Source organism: Pinus tabuliformis, chromosome 6 (assembly GCF_031772625.1).
Source record: "Pinus tabuliformis cultivar Carrire ecotype Pingquan chromosome 6, CPIR1, whole genome shotgun sequence".
Classification (NCBI taxonomy): Eukaryota; Viridiplantae; Streptophyta; class Pinopsida; order Pinales; family Pinaceae; genus Pinus; species Pinus tabuliformis.
In genome coordinates, this window is record NC_142292.1 from 447,845,567 (window position 1) to 447,863,375 (window position 17,809).

Here is a 17,809-nt window from a genome sequence, read left to right on the forward strand (position 1 = left end):
TGGTACATTTGCCTCAAGTCCTCAGCTTTGAACGACCCGAAAATCCTCCCATCCCTGGTGCTGAAGGTTCTGTCCATGATTGGGATTTCTTCAATTGCCCAACGTACTACATCTGTGTATGGGAGAATTTGCTCCCTGGCTGCTATCCTGTGAAGGAAGGAGTCAGCTAAATCCTTAAGAGTGCACTCAGATTTCCGAGTGGAATCAGCAGTGGCTTCTACTATTGTCACCGTAGGTTCTTCAATTTCGATTAAGTTGTAGGTACCCTGCCAAGTAGTTCTGCCGAGACCTGAACATGTTGTATCTGAAATTAATCCTTTCTTCTTGTCAGTGAGAACCTGTCCTGCAGCTGGCGTAGTGGAAGCACCTGTGGTCTTCTTGGATTTCTTCCCCATTTTGCTTGAGCTTTCTCCTTTGGATGAATTCTGCACAGAGGCGCAAGTATACGTAATACAGAGAAATAGCAATGAAAACTTGCAAGTGATGAGAAATATTGACAGATGCGTAATAAGGGATTAGCTTTTAAAACGGGCGCAGACACAATCCATGGGAGGATTTTAGGACTTATGATCACATTAAATGGCCGTTTAAAACCTACCAATCTTAAATGCCCATTATACCGTTAATCGGCCGAATTATTCATTTAAGCGTGCTGTGGGCGTTTTGGCGGTTGTGCGCAGGCGAATCATTATTGGACGGATCAAGCCTTTAATATAAAACAAATCATGATATCCCTTCATTTAACGGCTTTTTCGAAAACTGTGTTTTATCGCAATCGGTCATCGGGGCAACCTTAAACCTTTTGTATTGACACTATTCAAAACCTCCAATCGCCGATAGCGATATCACATCACATCGGAATACATTACCCGAGCGCCTTAACAATGTGCATGAAATACTACCGATTGCCGATTGCGATATCGCATCGCATCGAGGTATTGGCATCACATAAGATATGTATTATATATCGCCGATTGCGCGTCGCATCGGGGCTAATGGCATGGGGCGCTTTAAAATGTGCATGAAGTATTGCCGATAGCCGATAGCCGATAGCGATATCGCATCGGCGGAGACCAATGTGCCACTTACTTATGCTCCCTTATGTCATTGCGATATGCGATCTTGCGATCGCTTTATCGCAATGAAAAAGGATTGTTTTATTTGATCACATGGGTTTTTCAAAAGGTTTTTTATATAATGTATTCATTTAGTTTTCGGACCATTTTGAAAGATACAATGTTGATACCAATTAAACTCTAAGGGACCCATTTCATATGATAATTTTGGGAATAAAAATGTTATGAAATGGGGGGTTGTTGTGGAGCACAACAATTGGCGATTCGCTGGAAGAAACAATTATCTCTGAAAAGTATAGAAATACTTAAACTTTTTCACAATAGAGTTCTAATCAAAGGGGAAAATTCTAATATAATTAGGTATATATGCATTCCGAGTAAAATGAAACTATTTTGCTAACTTCCTTTCTTTTTTAAGAAAATAAATACATTCAAAGTTTTAAATAGGCCTTTATTGGTTTGTAATGATAAAACAGAAAACCTTTCCAAATCAGCTTTTATAGTAAACTCATCTGTCATAGGTAGAGCCTCTGTTGCCAGCAAACGTTTATAGTTTCGACAGGGATACCTTTTAACCATGCTATTGTCCATTGTTCCATCCAATTAAGAGTGTGATTAACAGAATGAATTCAAAACATGCTTTCATATTTTGTATTTCATTTCCTTTTTCTGTTATTGATAAGATAAAAAGCCATTGTCCTCGTTTGGTGGCCAGCTATTGACAATGCCATTCACTGGTAGTAATCTAACCGAACAAGCCGGCTCGTGATGAGACCCCTTGTTTTATAATTCTAAGCCATTACCTTGTTATGGTATGCAGTATTGGTAATGTCGGTTAAACTATTTCCCTATGAACATGGTAAGCAGGCTTGTAATAAGACCTCTTATCTTTTCTATCAAATATTTTAGAATTACACTCTGAGTAATCATAAACTTTAGTGAATGGGATGAACAATTTTCTCCTTAAGAGTAAATGGATGATAGGGTAAGAGTTGAAGATGCTGAAATTGGATTAGCTTCTATCTTAATATTGATAACCTTTTGAGACCAATTTGAAAACAGAAAATGATTTACAATACTTCTATACTTTGAGAGGAGTTCACAAAACTTGAAGTATGTTTTCAGAATACAATGATACCTGATTTCCTAGAAATTGTCACCATGACTACTTACAGTTAGTATGGCTCAAATCAACAGTCATGCTACCCTCTTAGGCAAGTCTTATGCCTCTGTTATCCATCTCAAACTCAAAGAAGAGAGAAAGTCTTGTAAAAAATATGTTTATCTCTGGGGTCGCAGGTTCTCTCAAGCCTCACCTGCGGGGACGCTGATCATGTTCACAAAATCTGCGTCTTTGGACGCTCTGTATGTCAAAGGACAGGTGCGTCCTTCTGTAAAAGGCAAAATGCGCAAGTTTCATCTTAAAAAAGTTACTTGTGGTTACTTCTAGAACTTTCTAGAGGTCGGTTTGGTGAAGTGGATGCGCCTCCAGTTGGTTCATGCATCTCTATTAAGGGGGAACTTATCCCATCAATAAGGGAGTTATCCCACCCAAAGAGGGGGATTATCCCATTGATGGTGGACCTGAATAACCTCTTTACAGCACTATAAATAAAGGCATTGAGCCAAAGGGAGGGGAGGTTGAAGCTATACATTTTCTTTGGGTAAATGCTGCAGGAATTAGGACTCCCATTTAGAACCTTGTGAGGAGAGATTGTCTTTGCTTGATTCTACTTGGAAGTGGGTGAGCTTTGTCAAAGTAGAGGAAAACCCTTGATGGACCCTGGGAGGGACTTGCACAACACCAAGGCCAGGTTGTAAGAGTTTCTTTGTTTCGTTATTAATACAAACTGGTTTATTTTTCTCAATAGCTTGTGTTAATGAGTTATTTCATGTGTTCCTTGGTCTGCATGTTGAATATATGTTTTATTATATGAAATGCAAGTGCTTGGTAATTGTTTGATTGTTTGTGGTTGCAGGAATTGACTTGAAGGAGGAGCTCATCCGGATAGGCAAGGACGGACTACAACAACCGCGTTTTGGAATAAGGTAAGCCTAAACACTTGTAGTTTTCATGTTTTAAAAGGTATATTTAGAGAAAGATCACTCCATTTTGTCTTGTTTGTCGCTAGAGAGTTTAGACTCCTAGGGAGGTCAGTTGTGTCCACACAAACGACTTTTTCCGCCACGACAAATTGGCGACTCCACTGGGGAATCCATTAATGAGAGAGTCTTTTCCTTTGTGTGAACTTTGCTCGGAGAAAATCATTTTTATTTTCTGGTTTTTGACTGTGAGAATTAGTATTTGGGTGGCTTAGCTTTAGATTTAGTTCGATTTGGTTTTTCTTAACTTTTCCAGAGAGACGCACCCTCTGAGTGCTGCACAGTGCATCTTTGGACGCGCTGTTGCCGTTTGCACAGAGCGGGCCCGCGCCTGTTATAACGGGTTGCCTGCGTCTTCCTGTAGAATTTAGGAAAACTCCATTTTTGCTTTAATTGCTTTTAGATTTTGTTTTTTCTCAGTGTTTTCTGCCGAGATCCTTTAGTACCCTGTCAAAAATTTTCACCTGAACTTGTTTTGTGAGCTTTGAGTGTTTTAGTGGATTTCAACGAAGTTTAGGCCTAGGGTTTGATTTTTGATAGGTCCTGTAGTGACTTTGACGGTAGAAAGTTGTCAAGTCTTAGATCTCTCTGGTTTGTCAGCCTTCTTAGAAGTCGGGCCTGTCGTAAAGTCTCCTTTTGTGAGCAACTTGCCATTTAAGTTGTCTTTTGGGTCAAATTTCGAATTACTTGTTTATAAAGTGTTGATTTCCATTTTACAAAAGAACAAAAAGATTAGAGTTTTGTTTTGACTAGTTTTTGGTTCTGCAATAAGCTAGTCCTTGATTTGATTGTGATCAAGTAAAACACCTTAGAATAATCATTGTTGGCTTTACCTCATTAGGATTAATTACGGTAGTTTCCTTTTGATTTGTTTTGTTTTTGAGTGAATTTTTATAGATTTCATAGTTTGCAATTGATTTTTATTAAAATAGATTTATGTTTTTCGTTAAATAAGGAAAATATAAAAACATCTCCTTTTAAAAGTCTTGTTTCAAGTAGGTTTTGTTTTTGAAAGAGAAAAAGAGTTTTTTCGTGCAAGTAGAGAGTGGTCATGTTTTTATGCTTGGAAAAGACAAACGAATCGTTTCTTTGATTGTCCTTAATTAAGAAGTTGCTTTTATTAAAAAGTGCATTCTCTCAACTTTTTAGTTAAGCAATTCATCGAAAAAGTAAAGTAGTGGGTAAATCATTCTAGGTGCATTTTGTAGTGGTTTCGAGTCGAGTCAACACACCACTGGTTTCACTTCCATCACCTTTTGACTTAAGAAACAACCTTAAAAGTAACGCTTAAATTAAAATCAATCTAGTAATTTTTATTTTTCTAGGGCTCTGAAACACCAACATAGCTTAGGCTAGGGTCTTGGAGTAGGTGAGTACTTAACTCTCCAAGACTACAAAACCAAACAGATAGTTTATCTTGAGAAGATTAAATCCAATTGTTTCAGTTATACTCTGGGAAAGTTCCTCTTAAAGGAGAAGCACGAGCTCGTGTCCGAACCAGTGAGGGGATCATTCCCCCCTCGTTGGGAACGACGCCAGACAGTACGTATTACAAACGGTAAACCTCGGATTAACCATTGTCGAGGAGCCAGGGGTCACTTATCAGTAAACCTTGGATTGTTGTCAAGGAACCGGTAAGGGGATTGGAGCTTGTTACTCTGCCCTTGCGTGCTGTCGGAGTTTAGACTGTTCCCCCAGGTGTAATTGTTGTGATTGGTAACTTTAGTGACCATAATCTTTAGGGTTCTACCGAGGTGACGGTGGAGGGAAGGTCCCACTGTACCTGGAGCAGACGTCGGTTATACTCACTTGGATTTTCCGGGGGGTTCACTTCACTTCGAGACGGTTAAAGTGGAGGAACTTGTGCCGGTCTATTCATTAAGCAGGTTGCCGGGGTAACTGTTCCACCCGCCATTTCTGTACTGAATCCAGCGAGGTTGGATTTCATCACCAACTAGCGCTTTTCGTCCGGAAGACTACTGTTTGTGTCTGGTTTGACGCTCTAGATTCTTTAGGCGTGTGCTTCAAATTTGTTTGCTTCTTTAGAAGACTTTAGGTGGTTTGATTTGAAATTTTTTACTTTGTTTTCGTGTGTTGTAATTAAAAATCTTTAATTGTGGCGGAATTACCGAGACAGTCCCGTCGACTTCGGGGCAAGTCTCCTGAGATTGTTACCGGAATAGATTTGTTAAGAAAACTCCGTAAATCGCGGGGTGAATCTCCTGAAGACATTCTGGGTCAGTACGAAGGGTTAAAGGTCCTTGTAACTCCTCCTAGTGACAGTAGAGTAGGTTCACCTGAAGAAGGAGAATCTTCCTTGGTAGTCCATCCAGATTACCAAAGTTTAGAGACAGGTTATAATCCTGAAGCTGTTTCAGTTTCTGAGCTTGTCGGTAATTTTTCGTCTGCTAGTGATACAGGCGAAGAACCTGAAATTTCCGAACCTGTTACTCCAACTTCTAGTGTTCCAGATTCACCAAGAATAGAAAGAATTATCACCGAGAATCTTCCTACTGGTTTGATTGCTATAGAAGAACTTGCTCTAGAGGAGGATATAGGTGTCTCTAACCTTGAAGGTCAACTTACTATTGATCTAAGGGAGCGTGAATCCATCTTTTACAGTCCTCCTAGAAGTACTACTTGGTACCTTTCGTTAACCAATTATTTGGACAACTCAGGGGTAGGTTTTTCTCCACCTCGTACTCCTTTTCCACCTAGAGGTATTTATACTCCTGTAAATATGACTGGTCAGTCGTCCGTGTTTACTCAAAGTCCTGAATCTTTTTTACACGGCGGTCCTTCTGTTCCCACTGGGTATCAATCTCTTTCTGGTACCTTTGCGGGGGCATCTCCTCAACCCGTTGATCATGGGTTATTAATTGGAAACAGTGGTAATGTACCATTGGGTGTAGGAGACATTTACATGATGTCAGGTTCAGTTCCCGTTTCTCAACCTCAAGGTGGCCAATTACCGCCTGGGGGGCAACCGCAGTTAACGCCTGGGGGGCAACCTCAAGGTACACAAATCGTGTCTGGGGGGCAACCTCAAAGTCAGTATGCACCTATGGTGCAATACACGCCTCAAGGTCAACCCCAGCCTCAATATGTACCCCAGGGTCAACCTCAGTATCAATATCAACCTCAAGGATGGCAACCTCAAGGATGACAACCTCAAGGGTATCAACCCCAAAGTTATCAACCTCAAGGCTACCAACCTCAAGGTCAAGGTCAACCCCAGTATCAGTATTTACCTCAAGGTCATCAACCTCAAGGTCAATACTCGAATCAAGGTTATCAACTGCCTCAAGGTCAGTCATATGTTCCAAGTATGGGAACTGCACCTTACAATTATCAATCCTACCCTCAATCCGGTTATGGATCTCAGTATCCTCAACCTGTTACGGGTCAATACCCTGGAATGTTAGTATGGGATCCATCACAGGGTCAACAGGTGTTGCAGCCAAGTGTACAGATGATTCCTCAAGCTGGACAACCCGTAGTTTCTGGTCCAACCCAGCAACCGCAACCTGTCCAGCCAAATGTTCAAACTTCTGTAACTTCGGTAGTTACTCAGCCGCCAATTGCACCTAGTACTCCATCCAAATGGCTGCTGCAACTACCGCTACATCTACCATACTTACTTCTGGAGTATCGACGGCTCCAGTTTCTACTGTCCCTGTTACCACACCTCAGACATCTTTACCGTTGTCTGGATCTACGATTCAAACCACGGTCCAGATGCCTATAGGTCAGCCTGGTATAAGTACGGTTGTTACTACTCAACCTCAATTTGTTCAACCTCCGTACCAGGACAGTACCAACCTGGGCAAGCTGTCCAACAACCGGTTTACCAGTATCAACCGTATCCTGGGTACACTTATCAACAACCTCAACAACCCCAGTACGGTCCGGTTAATCCTGGTTTTCCAGGAGGATATAATATCCCAAATGCGACTCCTGTTCCTAGTTATCCTGGATATCCTCCTCCTGGGGCTGGTATTGTGACCCAGAGTTTTAGAGATCCTAACCGGCAGTTACCGTTTATCGCAACTTTGGATTTACCGGACTTGACGCGCCTAACGAACGATCCAATTCAATATCTTCCGTTCTGGCCGCCAATGCCAAATAAGTTGCCCAGTGATATACCCAAGTTCGAAGGTAAGTCTGGAGAGGATCTGTCCAATCACGTGATGACTTACCACCTCTGGTGTGCTTCGAATTCTATCTCAGATGATTCCATCCGCTTACGTCTTTTTCAGCGTACACTCATTGGTCTCGCGGCCAAGTGGTACATTGAGTTACCACGGGCCTCTTTTTACAACTTTAGCCAGTTAGCTACGTCGTTCTTAACTCACTTTCAGTTGCCGGTCAGATACGATAACGGCACGGAGTTATTAACTTCACTAAAACAATCGACGTCCACGTATATTTCTGATCACATTCATGAGTGGAGACGTCGTAGGAGGTTAGTGAAAGTTTTTATCCCGGACCAAATCTTAGCTGAATGGTTTTTCAAATCATTATTACCGAAGATTACTGAAGATGTAGCTAAGGCCGGAGTAGTTACTGAGGAGCAAGTCATTGCTCAGGCACAATACCTTGACTTAGTTTACACTCAGTCGGGTACATTACACGAGAAGATTCCGGATCTTCCAAAATCGAATCAAATCGCTGCTGCTCCTTCGGGATCTCATGCCGCTGATGGTATGATTGGTATCGTGACTACGAAGAGCAAGAAGAAGTCTTCCAAGGCTTCGAATACTCCAATTATCACTTTGCCTGATTCTCCGACAGGAGAGTCTTCTCCTCCTGAACTTACCGCCGATATTCACGCTGTAGAGTCATCTACGGCCAAATCAAAAAACGGTGGAAAGAAGAAAGGAAAGAAGAAGGCTAAAGCAGACAAGGCTCCGAAGGAGAAAACAGAAAAGTCGGAAACCAATGACGAAAAGCGCAAACCTCGATATCCTTGTCTTATTTGTGAAGAGGATCATTTTACGAGAGATTGCCCTCATCGGGCCGAGGTTGTGAAAATAGTCAAAGGTTCTCCCACTCCTGCTGTGTTAAAAAATCCATTTTCGGAGCAGGAGAATAAGATGATAGGTTCTTCTTCGAATGCCAGTGAAGAACCCATTTTGATGATGTCTCATGTGAGGATTGCGACTCGATCGCAAGATTATGGTAGTAAGAATCCTGTTGATGGTAAGGAAGCAGAATCTTCTCACTCTAACCCATCAACCTCAGCTCCTGGTTCCGATCCACTACAGATTGAAAAACCTAACCCAGACTTAGTGATTAAGCCGCCCGCCAAGGGTGTACTTCGAAGGTCTGCTTTCAATCCACATGCGAGAGCAGCCCAGAATTACAACATTGTTGAGGACTTAGCTGTTTCACCTTCAGCAATGTCGGCACTCGAAGTGCTGCAATCATGTCCAGCACAACGGAAATTGCTTTTGTCGGCTATCGGAGCTGTTGATGTTCAGGATCCTAATCTAATGATCTTCGATCTAGAAAATAGTACACCGCGTCTCCCCCATCAAATGGCTTTCCAAATTCCAGTGATAGTCAAAAACAGGCCTATTCATCGGACTGTGATTGATGAGGGAGCTTCTACGTGTATTATGTCGATTCAATGTTGGAGATCGCTTGGTTCTCCTTCGTTGAACCAATCCCCCACCATCCTTAAGGCCTTTGATGGCCGTGGTTCCGTCCGTTTGGTATTCTACAAGAATTGCCTATAGGGGTAGAAGGTAAAACCGTTAGTCTGGATGTGGAAGTGGTTGATGCCCCTCTAGACTACAACCTTCTTTTGGGTCGAAGTTGGTCATATGCTATGACAGCGGTCGTTTCATCGGTCTTCAGAGTAATTAAGTTTCCACATAACGGTAAGATCGTGACTATTGATCAGCTGACATACTTTTCATCCGACCCAGCCTCTTCAGAGAGTATCCAGCATGTTGGTAAAACGACAATCCCTTATAGGGATGTTGGTGTAGGTTTAGTTAAGGATTCCGGTTTACTGGGAACTTTTCCTCTCCCTCCACTCAACGCAGATCCTTCATTTGCAACCATTCATATGATTACATCAGAAAACATTATTTATGACGATCCTTGGTTGTCCCATCTGACTCTGAGATAGACTCACTCGGTGATGTTATGCCTTTGAGTCCATATGAAATTGCTTATGAAGCTCTCATGTCTTTTACTGACTTTCATTCAACCGAAGTCGACCAAATGAATGTGGTCAGTGAAGAGTCACTTTTCACCTCACCCTTAGAACGGATAACGTTTCCCGAAGTCGTGTCATCTGACGAACAACTTCGCGAAATCCTAAGTGTAGACGATCTACCATGGGAAGATCTCCATCACAGATCTTCGTTTTTACCTAAGGATGATGCATTTGAAAATGATTTTTCATCTATCTTTACCGCTGAATATGTCAAAGACGCTCAGGATCCAACGAAACATTCTGATTCAGAGCTGAATTTAGGGAATATTTCTCGTACTATTCCCATTGATATTTCAGTGAAGCCCGGAATCGAGGAAAACATTCATATAGGTGCCGCATGTACTGAAGGAGAAATCCAAACTTACAAGGCCCTATTCCAAGAATTCCGCGACGTGTTTGCCTGGTCTTACGAGGAAATGCCGGGAATCGATCCTGCCATTGTTGTTCATGAAATAAAGACCTACCCGGATGCTAAACCCGTCCGGCAACGGTTGCGTCAGATTCACCCTCGAAAAGCGGCTGCGATTAAAGCAGAAGTCGAAAAGCTGTTGAAAGCAGGTTTCATTTATCCGATCCCGTTAACGGATTGGGTATCGAATATTGTTCCGGTCAACAAGAAACAAGGAACAATAAGAATCTGTATCGACTATAGGGATATAAATCGAGCTTGTCCAAAAGACAACTATCCTACGCCTTATATCGATCAAATTATTGATGATTGTGCCGGAAGTGAAATGTTTTCCTTCATGGATGGTTTTTCGGGCTATAATCAAATCAATATTCTACCTGCCGATCAACCAAAAACGGCATTCATTTGTCCATGGGGGACATTTGCTTATTGCAAGTTACCTTTTGGGCTTAAGAATGCCGGGGCCACTTTTCAACGGGCGATGTCTTATGCATTTCATGACATCAAGCACATTGTGCAACCCTATCTCGATGATTTGCCTGCTCATTCTTTACATCGAGCTGATCACCTTGTCCATCTACGAGCAATCTTTATGAGGTGTAGGCATTATCGAATTCGGTTGAATCCCCACAAGTGTGTTTTCTGTATAGAAACAGGTCGATTGCTGGGATTTGTTGTTTCAAAAGCCGGCATTCGCGTCGATCCCTCGAAAGTCGAGGCTATCATCAAATTGCCTCCTCCTTCGAGTTTGCGCCAACTCCAAAGTTTGCAAGGGAAAGCGAACTTTTTACGCCGATTCATCCCAAACTACGCCGAGGTCACTAAAGGTTTTACACGGTTGTTGAAACAGAACGCACAATTCTTTTGGGACGAGATTGCCCAACAATCTTTTGATGCACTTAAACACGCGTTGACCCATGCACCGTTGTTGCATCCTCCCAACTACAACCAGGACTACTTCTTATACCTCGCAGCTTCGCATTCCACCATTGGAATGGTGTTAGTTCAAGAAGATGAATTCGGAGCGGAGCATGTGATATATTATCTTAGTAGGACCTTGAATCCAACTGAGCTAAAATATTCGCATGTGGAGAAATTGGCCCTGGCAGCCGTTCAAGCTGTCCAGCGTTTCCGTCACTACATTCTTCTCCGCAAAACTACAGTTATTTCGGATTGCAACCCTATGATTTATATTTTGACAAAACAACTGCTAGGGGGCAAGTACTCTAAATGGATTGTTATCCTGCAAGAGTTCGACTTGGAGTTCGAGAAGTCCAAGTCTAAGAAATCCTTAGTTTTTGCGGAATTGATGTGTGATTTCCCGAGTGCTGACACAGAGACTGTGGCAGAGGAGTCCATTGCGGACGAATCTTTGTTTCTTATCAGTACTGTAGATCCGTGGTACGGGGATATAATCATTTATCTCCAAACCCAAACCTTTCGGCCTGAAGCTTCCAAAGCGGAACGTCGAAAAATTCGGTTTCAATCCCAGCCATACAAAATTATTGGAGATACACTTTATCGCCGGGGGGCAGACTTAGTTTTTCGACGTTGTTTAACTCACGAAGAGGCTGAGAGGGTTTTGAATGATTGTCACTCTGGAGCATGTGGCGGTCATATGTCTGGGTATGCCACAGCTCAGAAGGTGTTGCGCGCTGGCTATTTCTGGCCGTCTATGTTTAAGGATTGTATCATTGCAGTCAGGAAATGCCACAACTGTCAAGTGTTTGATCGCAAGATGCGCGCTCCACCTGCTCCTCTCCACCCTATAATTGCCGTTGGTCCATTCGCCAAATGGGGTATCGACTTTATTACTTGTAACCCTCACTCGGCCGGGGGGCATGCGTATATCATCCTTGCGGTTGATTATTTTACTAAGTGGGCCGAGGCGATGCCTACATTCGACGCAAGCGGCAAAACAGCTGCAGTTTTCGTATTCAATCATATCATAACTAGGTTTGGTGTCCCACAAGCAATCATTACTGACCATGGGAGCCATTTTCGAAATGTCATGATGACTGAGCTTACAAGCCAGCTTGGTTTGCGCCACGATAGCTCTACTCCTTATTATCCGCAAGCCAACGGTTTGGTTGAGTCTATCAACAAAGTTCTAGTTATCATGATCCGACGAACCATTGGTGTTCATCGGTCGAATTGGCACAACATGTTATTTTCAGCGCTATGGGCATACCGAACCTCAGTGAAAAATTCAACAGGGTTCACTCCTTTCCAGCTAGTTTATGGCTTGGAAGCTGTGTTACCCATTGAATGCGAAATCCCATCACTTCAAATGGCTGTCGAATTACTTCCAGCTACTTCCGAAGAGGAGAAACGTTTATTATACTTGGCTAAATTAGATGAGACTCGACGTGACGCTACATTGGCAATCGAGACTCACGCGAAACGAATGAAAGCTCAGTATGATAGAAATGTAACCCCTCGAAGTTTTTCGGAAGGAGACCTAGTGCTATTATATGATCAAGCTAACGATAAGCTAGGTGCTGGAAAATTCGTTCCCATGTGGCATGGACCCTACATTGTAAAGCGAAAGCTAGCAAAAGGGGCTTATGAGCTGGTTGATTTTGATGGGGACTCTTTGGGTAAACCCAGAAATGGACTTTACCTAAAGAGGTATTATGCTTAAATGGTGGATGGAGAAATTTTTAGATAGGTTAGATTTTCTTTCTAGCTAGCGTGTTTGTTAGTTTAGTCAGTGTGCTTAGCTTAGAGAGTGTGTTTTTTCGTCATTATTCTGGCTTATCTTGGTTTTACTCTTGATATTGCAGATGTCGACGCCTCTCCAAACATACATTGGATTTGCTGATGGTGCTTGTCGTAGTACACGGAATATCTCTTCCGCAGCTTGGGTTATCTATTCGCCCTCTGACGAGTTAGTTTCTATGCATGGGGTAAGCCTCGGTCAAACAACGAACAACATTGCAGAATACAGTGCAGTGGTTGAATTATTATCCGAATCTATTTCATTTGGAATTCGACGTTTGATAGTGAGGTTAGATTCTGAACTTGTTGTATTACAGCTTAATAGAGTTTATGCCATTAGAAATCCTGTGTTATTAAGGTTGTTTTTGAGAGTGCGTCTCTTGGAACGTGAATTTGATTACATTGAATATCAACATATTCCAAGGTCTTTAAATACATTAGCAGATGCAATTGCTTCTCGAATGTTGGACAGACATTTACGATAATCATGCAAGTAAATTTAAAAACATTTCATCACATATGTTAAACAAGATAAGCCGGTAATAGTGATATATATATAGATAGGAGTGTGTCAAAAAATATACATCGTCTTCGATCATAGGTTGAAAAACACCTTATGATCGGCAAAATGATAGTACAAAAAGTCAAAATGTCACATGTGACTACAAAAGTGACTAGTCAATCACTGGTGGTGCTCTCTGTATGACACCACTGCGCGGGCTACCTTACGCAAAAATCTCCTAAACGGTCCAGGGACCGCGACTACAAAACGCTGAAGCCCGATAGGAATGTCGTCCATAGTAGTCTCAGGTATGTCTGCCGTGAGACGCTCTAGATCATGCTCCAACTCAGCTAGTACGTCTGCAGCCGCGTCCTGTGGGGCCGGTACCGGTGCAGCTGGATGTAGTCTATCAAAAGGCCGGAGGTTGGCTGGACGCTGTGGACCAACATCTGCATTTTGAAAATTTTACTGTTAGTTTTGAGACGATATATATGAAAAATAAAAAAATACATAATTAGAAAACTTGTGAAAATAAAAATACCTCTGTCGTCCCATTGTTCTCCCTGTGGAAGAACCATGTCCGGATCACCTCTGAAATCCATTCCGGCATACGGAAAGTCCTGTATCGAAAAAACCTGGTCCTCTAACCAGTGAAAGTAACTATCTGAGAATCGAACCACTGTCGCACCCTCGTCAGGATGCCGGGCCATCACCGCAACCCATCGTATCAGCTTTGGCTGCCGAGGACCCAAGATATCAACAGTGAGTTGCTGAGGGATCAACATTGGAACTCTCTCCAAGGCAAAGCTCACGACTATAGGCCCATATCCAAAAGTCTTTAGTCGTCCGTTCTTTGCCTTGGTCAGTTGGCTCTTCATATGAGCCGACACAGCTTCACACCAGTTGAAAATGGTGCCTTGGTAACAGTCAATTGCCATCCGCATTTGGGATCCGGAAGCAATGTGTAAAGCGGCCGCGCCGCAAATTCTGGTAACCGTGAACGCTATGACTTTGAGTTCCGGTAGAGTGATGTGTTTTATCTCTATGCCTTTTGAATGGTGAGCCCCACGTGTGCACCAATCCTCGCGGAGACTATCAAGGGATTGGCCACCCGGCCTAGTCCCCGCAAGACTGAGTTGCTCACCTCTGTTCGGCAAGCCAGTGAGAAAGTATACATCCGAGGGCTCTATCTCGAGCTGGTGCCCTCCTATGTAAAAGCATTGTTCTTGAACGTTCCATCGCTCAACCAGCCATTCCAAGAATCTTACCTGGCCCCTCATGCCCGGTATGGTCCAATATTTGTATAATCCGCATGCTCTTAGGGCATCCAGAGAAGGTTGGTGATTTATTGCAGCTTCATCTTCCTCTACATGCTCTCTTTCTCTCCAGTCTAACATGATTAATACCCTGCACATCAAAAATAGCAATTAGAAATTGATTTGGGAATTTTTGGTGGTTTTTTGAGGGAGTTGGGGTTTTGAAATGCGCACTTCTCGGAAGACGCACCCCGGCTTTGTAGCACAGGGCGCCCGGACGCGGCTGGCCTGAAGGTGGGCCGCGTCTCCCGACCATTTTCCCGTATGAGAAAAAGTCGGGGGACGCGGGTCATCCGAAGGGCACCCGCGTCCGCCGAGAGGCGCATTCCAAAACCAAAACCCCCCCAAAAAATGAAACTAAGACCTAAAAATTAATTCTAAACGGATAGAAATGCAGAGTAGGATGTGTAAAATACCTGGATGAGACGGCGTTCGATTCCGACGGTCAGATTTTCCGCAGCGACCACGGGAAGTTTCTTGTCAAAAGCTCCTTTTTCAACCTCCAAAGTCAAACGGTAAAAATGATATGGTAAAAGATCTTTTTATAGGTTTTTTGGATGAATTAGTTCGTTTTTTACCATGAAAAGATGTTTTTCGATGTATTTTTGCCTATTTTAAACAGGTATGAGTAATGTGTCGCTTTTGTGCAGGACAAAGGGATTTCAAGGGAAATTGTAATTTTTTCACTAATAAAATATCAGAGTCATCTTTTAAGCCCTTTTCTGACTCCTAAAAAATGAAAAGATCGCCGAGCATTTCTTTTACACTCGTTAAAACGGAATTAAAAGACGGTCCCCTTTTAGCTCTTTCTGACCGTAAAATCAGGAAAAGATTGTCGGGTTTTTGTCGTTTCAAACTCGATAAGGAAATAAAATGACGTGTCCTTGATCGCTTTTTACTTTTCAGGTCGACGACACTATTATGAAAGTACTCCTTGGTCGCAAGATCAAGCGGTTCCCCCAGGTATTATTTTATACTTTTTCGGGCTTGAGGGACACAAATTTACGAAAAAGTTCAACGTGGAGTTTCCTTTTGTTTTTTCAGACTCTCTAAAATTGAAAAACGCCGAGTTTCTCCTATACTGGGCTCGTTAAACTTTTACAGTAGAGGACCTGTTCAATTACAAACAGGAACGAACCACTCCTTCCTAGGGTTCGAATTTAAACTAGGTTGGACTCGTCCGAAGGATGAGCTTATAATCAAGCATATGTTATCCTCCTCAAGCTTGTTAAAAATAAAGAGGTACTTGCCAGAAATGGTGGGGGAAAAGAGAGAAGAATGAGCCTATTTGTTACCTTTTATCTCAAAAGAAACTTTATTACCACTCTTGAACACGACACTTTTCATTCACCTGGGTTGGGAAATCTTTTACCTCACAGTTGACCAAACCACTTTGAAAGTCTTTAACCGGGTTTCGGGGATTAACTTTGAGTTATTCGTCACCAAGCCATCTGTCGTGTCGTTATGTGTTCAAGAGGTCTGCAAGCAAAAACTTTCATCTGCAAAATACTTGTCATCCATTTGACCATCCCTGAGTCAGTCCTTACAGCAACATTTCTTCAACTTGAACAATGATTTCGTGTTGTGGGCTTGCCTGCAACGGGTCGCTTTCTATCGACATCGACACATTATCTAGAAAGATGACTTAGGAATCGACAGCACCTTGAAGTCTGCATGCATCAATGGCAGGTTTCTCGCCTTTGACGTCAGTTTACATCATTGACTTTCGATCAAAGGATTCCGTGAAGTGTTCGACATCAAAACATCTATTCACATTTCACGGGTTGTGCTTGGTACTTTGAGAACCATTGACATTACTGGTGGTTTCTCTCACGCTTGTTAACAGTTTACATCATCGACTGGTAATCAAGTGGTTTCTAAACATGTTCGACATCAAATCATTTAATCACATGGCTAGAATCGTACCAATTCGGGAAGTAGAAAGTGAAGACCCTGGATCTAGTTTCTACCATCCAGGCTGCGAGGAGTTTTGTATTCATTATCTATGTAGACTAATCATAAACAGATGGCTGCGTCCATACTGTGTCTACAAAAGTCTATAAAAATGATGTACTGCAAGATCATTCCTGTATCAGAATAGTTAGTCCATTAGTTAAAGTTTTGAATCTGAGTATGGGAATGCCTACCTCAGTGATGATATAATCTTATCCATGTATTTTGTGTTGAAAATTGTAGGTTCCAACCAGGCCATCCACGAGACAATCCTTGAAATGATAAAGCGCTTCACCCTTCCTAGAATTACAAAACCCTAATCTATTCCAAGCTTCGCACTTTAGGGGGCAATCTGTTACACTAAAAAATGTCACCATGACTACTTACAGTTAGTATGGCTCAAATCAACAGTCATGCTACCCTCTTAGGCAAGTCTTATGCCTCTGTTATCCATCTCAAACTCAAAGAAGAGAGAAAGTCTTGTAAAAAATATGTTTATCTCTGGGGTCGCAGGTTCTCTCAAGCCTCACCTGCGGGGACGCTGATCATGTTCACAAAATCTGCGTCTTTGGACGCTCTGTATGTCAAAGGACAGGTGCGTCCTTCTGTAAAAGGCAAAATGCGCAAGTTTCATCTTAAAAAAGTTACTTGTGGTTACTTCTAGAACTTTCTAGAGGTCGGTTTGGTGAAGTGGATGCGCCTCCAGTTGGTTCATGCATCTCTATTAAGGGGGAACTTATCCCATCAATAAGGGAGCTATCCCACCCAAAGAGGGGGATTATCCCATTGATGGTGGACCTCAATAACCTCTTTACAGCACTATAAATAAAGGCATTGAGCCAAAGGGAGGGGAGGTTGAAGCTATACATTTTCTTTGGGTAAATGCTGCAGGAATTAGGACTCCCATTTAGAACCTTGTGAGGAGAGATTGTCTTTGCTTGATTCTACTTGGAAGTGGGTGAGCTTTGTCAAAGTAGAGGAAAACCCTTGATGGACCCTGGGAGGGACTTGCACAACACCAAGGCCAGGTTGTAAGAGTTTCTTTGTTTCGTTATTAATACAAACTGGTTTATTTTTCTCAATAGCTTGTGTTAATGAGTTATTTCATGTGTTCCTTGGTCTGCATGTTGAATATATGTTTTATTATATGAAATGCAAGTGCTTGGTAATTGTTTGATTGTTTGTGGTTGCAGGAATTGACTTGAAGGAGGAGCTCATCCGGATAGGCAAGGACGGACTACAACAACCGCGTTTTGGAATAAGGTAAGCCTAAACACTTGTAGTTTTCATGTTTTAAAAGGTATATTTAGAGAAAGATCACTCCATTTTGTCTTGTTTGTCGCTAGAGAGTTTAGACTCCTAGGGAGGTCAGTTGTGTCCGCACAAACGACTTTTTCCGCCACGACATTTTGTTTAAGAGTTCTATTATTTAAAAGCAAATATCCATATTACTTCTGTGGGACAACTTTTCAAACACAGCGAAAGGTCAATGGAAGTTAC